Raw genomic sequence first — 5,464 nt, 5'->3', positions numbered from 1 at the left:
AGATCCAATAGAATGCTCTGAGTGTGTGCGTATGACAAAATGGTATAGCATGGGCCATTACCATCAATTACTGTGACAATGTAAAGTACATAAATCATTTTAATATAATTTTGCGAAAATATTTCCTTTTGCCTTAAATGGCAAATACAAATTCTAACCTCCAGCTGTGTTTGTTAATTAACATATTTTTTTTAAAAATCTCTATGTTTATTAAATATTTTAATATGTTTGTTTAATTTTATTATGTAAATGTTTTCCCTATTCTATGAGAAAGAGAAAAATATTTACCAGAAATGTTGTTAAATATTTATCCTTTTCAAAGGATGAAATTATTATATCCTTGTTTAAATTTACTTGATGTCTCGTCGTATACAATGGAAATTACCCAAACAAATATGTAATGATATATTTGTGTGTGTGTGTGTGTAATTTACTTTGTATTAATTACAATACAAGATTTATGGCAAATATGTTTATTTAGGCCATATTTGTGATTTGAAATGTCATTAACATGTCAAAATTAAAATAGTAATAATATTTTGATATGCAGAATAAATATGTTGTGACGTATGTTGATTGATCATAAACAATAATCATACGCCGTGGTACATATGATATTACTATTATGTATACGCCTAGAGGGTCAAGGCGTATGATTGATAGTCATACGCCACTGAGGCCGAAAGGAAATTCATTTATATATAAAATAATTAAGGTTGGAGGATATTTAAAAATATATAGGGCGTAAAAATATTTAAAAAAATCATTTCCAGTCATTTGGGCTGGAAAGAATGTTTCCAAAAATCCTAACTTTTGGACAGTGTTTTAAGGTATATTCGTCTAAGGGAAGTACTGTGTTCGCACATTTTAATTAAAAAACTGTTCGAGTGCGAGTATGGTTTAAGAACTATTTCTAAAAAAATCTGCACCTTGGGCAATTACTGAAACATATTTTTTTTAAAACATCTAATTTTTCTGTAGAGGTTTAATGTTAGCAAACATCATTCTGGACCTAATTCTGTACTCGATGCCAAATTTCATGCAAATCGAAAGATATATAGGGACTTTGGTTCACCATTTACAAAAAAACTGACGAAAATATATATGGGAGCTATATCTAAATCTAAACCGATTGTCTCGAAAGTTAGCACACATTATTCTACACCCAATTCAGTACTTTATGTCAAATTTCGTGCAAATCGAAGTATATATAGGGAATTTGGTACAGCATTTACATAAAATCGGACGAAAATATATATGAGAGCTATATCTAAATCTGACCCGACTTTCTCGAAACTTGGCACACATCACTCTAGATTTAATTCCGTACTCTATGCCAAATTTCGTGCAAATCGAAGAATATAAAGGGACTTTGGTGCACCATTTACATAAAGTCGGACGAAACTATATATGGGAGCTATATCTCAATCTGAACCGATTTTCTCCAAACTTGGCACACATTATTCTGGACCTAATTCAGTAGTCTATGCCAAATTTCGTGCAAATCGAAAGATATATAGGGACTTTGGTGCCCCATTTACCTTAAATCGGGAGCAATATCTAAATGTGAACCGATTTTCTTCAATTTCAATAGGGTTCGTCCTGGGGGCAAATAAATGAGCTGTGCCAAATTTCAGCCAAATCGGATTATAAATGCGACCTGTACATTGTTTACAATTTAACATCTACAGACGGACGGACGTACATGCATAAATCGACTCAGAAAGTGATTCTATGCATATTCCAAAAAGGAACCATGAGTCTATCTCGTTTCCCTTTGTTACAAACATATGCACAAAGACATAATACCCTGTACCACAGTATGGTGAAAGGTATAAAAATGTAAGAGACTTCTGTAGATATAGGATCACTTAGAAGTCTTCTATAAACAGAAGATTTTATAGAAGTTGTCTGCAGACAGAATGCCTAATGGAGGTATTATAAAGGAAAAATACCTCTTGGAGGGCTTTTATAGACAGAAGGTCTCCCAGTTATCATAATTAATAGAAGTTAAATAACATATCTTATATAGACAACATACCTTCTACAGAGGAATTTTATAGGGAGAGAACTTTCTGGGGATCCTATATAAACGGATGAGCTCTTGAACGTACTCTATAAACAGCAGACTTCATAATGGGATTTTATCAGACAAACTGCTACATAGAGGCTATATATAGCACTCGCAAAGAGGTCACCAGAGACAGCAGATCTCCTAGAGATATTCTAAGAACAGAAGTGATCTCCTGCAGACGAAAACCTCTAAAAGGTTTTTTACAGACAGAAGCCCTCAAAGATATTGACCTGTGTCGGTTTGCACATCGTCTACCGCCAGACAATCACGGTCTAACTTGACAGGCTAGGGTATTTAATTTTCTAGAGAATATATTTCTCAATGGTTATCCGGACTAAAGATATGGGCATTTACTTTTAAATGAATATTTTTCAGAGCCATCTGAGCACCAAACGTAGATTTTTTAAGTAATAATTTTTGCAAGGGAGAGAATATTTTTCAAGGCTCATCCCAATTAAACGTGTGGATTTTTCAGAATATTATTTTTCAGGGGCCATCCGTAATACAAGGATAGATTTTATGAAATTTCTCCTGGGGTGGGGCACTTTAACTTGCCTATTGAAATAGTCTGTCTGAGCTCCGATGTGGAACGCTTCAGGTCGTCCATGGCAATAGACTGCCTGAGAGTTGAGGTGGGAGGCTTCAGTTTGCTTTTAGACATAGACTCAGCCCTGAAGGGTATAAAAATTATTTCCAACAAATTTATACTTGTGGGTACTTATAAAATATCATCACATATGATTTGGGCCTGAACTATTTGTAATAATATATTGTAATTTGTGAAAAGGCTTGGCATAATATTTTTAAGAAATCTACGTTTGTGGATAGAGTTCAAGGAATGTTTTCAAAACTATGTTTTCAAATCCATGCCTGGGATTTGGGCATTCAGAAATTGTTTTTAAAAAATTCACGTTATATCTATATGCTATCCTTGGTTTTCATATTTGTGTATATATATTAAAACATACATTGTAACATATATATCGACAACAGAAATAATTTTGCGATCCAAAGGTTTTGTATTCAATTATTTTTTCCCGCAAGCAAATCGATTCTACTTAACCTTGGTACTATTTCTGATTAGTTTGCAGGCCAAGGTAAAATAAAAATCAATCCTGCATATGAATGATTTTAATTCCTCCCCCCCCATGATAATTATGTTGAGCATATGATTTCAATTAATATGCCATGGCCCAGATTGAGAGGCACTTGTTAATGATAATAATAATAAAAAAAAAAATATAATTCTATGCAAATTTCCTATTATAAAAAAAATCATGCAAGTGCAAATACTGATACTTAATATATCATATCAATTTTGTATTGAGTGATAATACCACATGTTTGGAATTAATTCCAATTATATCATATTTTATTATGATTATTATTCTGCAATGGGCTTTCAACATTTTTCTTGGGCCTACAAATCGTCATAAATATGTCAACATAAAGCTGTAAATATTTTATTTATTATTTGTAGCGGTATTATTTTAATTTTTTTTTAGTTTGGCTGCATATTAAGGCCTATGATGCGTATGATTGATATTAATTTTGCCGGACCCCAAAGGATTATGGTGGCGTATGATTGTTGTATATGTAAAAGAAAAATAATATAAATTATTACTCATATGCATAAAATTGCTATAAAAAAACGAGCAAAACAACAAACTAATTGACTGCATATGGATTCCAATTAATATTTATTACAATTCTTCCCATACCCCAGCCGACCCCTCTCTTCTGTGTGAAATATAAATGTATATTACAAAATGTCCTGAATTTTTCCATGATTTATTCATAAATATATATATATATATATATACATTGTCTTGCTTTGCAATATTGAAGATTTGTGACAAAACCATAGACTTGTTATTTTTTTTTTGAAATAAGACCACAAAGACAACAAACAAAATGTGGTCTATAATCCAAAGCCAGAAAATCCGATATAAAAAATTGTCAATATAAATCATTGACATAAATCAATGAAATATGTAAAATGTTCCAAACGAGCAAAATATTATTGCTGGTGTTTTCCTTTCGTGGGTTATATATGTATTTGCATATGACAATAATAAATTTGAGCAATAAAATTTGATGCGTGTACAGTGGTGCGCCAATACATGGAATAAGCCGAAAAAATTAAGGTGTATGCTCTGAGGTCAATTTTTGTTAACAATGTTTTTTAATCTATTCTCAGTGACAATTTTGTTCTTTTTTCCAATGGCTACTCTAAATTGTGGATACCAAAAAAAAATATGTTTACATGATCATCTAAATGACCTTCCATAGATTTAAAAAAAGGTATATTTTTTGACAAATATTTTTTAAGGCCTATCCACATTCGTGAATTTTCATACCCTACACAACTATGTTGTCAGGGTATTATAGCTTTGTGCAGGCCCAAAAGTTTGCAAAAGCCGCGAAATATTGGTCCTAGACCCACCTGAGTCGCTGAGTCGATCTAGACATGTGTGTCCGTCCGTCTGTCCATTATAATTTGTAAACACGATACAGGCCACAGTTATGGACCAATCTTCATGAACTTTTGCATGTAGGATTGGTAAAGTTCGGTTAATATTTAGGGGGAGAAAAGGGACAAAAACTATATTTTTGTCTGATTTTCTGGTCGCTCCAGAGGCTGCAATTATGGCCCAAACATCGTACATTTTTACATGGAGTAGGGAATTGGTCCAAAGAATAAACATGCTTGTTTTGATAAAGATCGGTCAATATTTAGCGGGTCAAATGGACCCTGGAGCCTGAATGGACCCGGATGTGCGAGTTACACTTAAATATTTACAGATGGTTACGTGTTCATTTTGTAACCCATTACCACACTGGAGGGCGGAAATATAGAGCTGATCGCTTTGAAGTTATCCATGAGGTTCCAGTTATGGTCAACGACAACTCCCATAATTTTCGGAGATGATCAGATAATAATCTTGGCATGAAGTGGGCCAAAAACTTATTTTGTTGTGTTTTTTTTTCGATCTATAGGCCGAACATCACAACACAATCCACGATAAGGGAATCTGGACAAGTAATTAGAAGATCTGTACTGAATATTGAAGAGATGCTTTTGACCTCTCATCGGAAGACGGTGCAAATATTTCGAATTATTGCCCAGGCTCGGAATAAACATCCGTGTGATAGTTGTGTAGGGTATCATATGGTCTGCCCCGTTCGACTATACTGCTCCGTTCACTGGTTTAAACATATTTTTTTACATTCGATTCACATCTGGATTTTTAAAAATCTACTCTTTTATTAGTAAAGTGATTGACTGGCTGACAGACTGACTGACTGATTTAACGATTCATCAACGCCCAGACGAAACGGCTGAAGCTAGAATCTTGAAATTTCGGGCGAGGGTCACTCTTGGTTCAA

This window comes from Musca vetustissima, unplaced genomic scaffold (assembly GCF_032173495.1).
Source record: "Musca vetustissima isolate MV318-11 ecotype Yass unplaced genomic scaffold, APGP_CSIRO_Mvet_v1 utg71220, whole genome shotgun sequence".
NCBI classification, from domain to species: Eukaryota; Metazoa; Arthropoda; class Insecta; order Diptera; family Muscidae; genus Musca; species Musca vetustissima.
Note: the sequence above shows the minus strand (reverse complement) of the source record.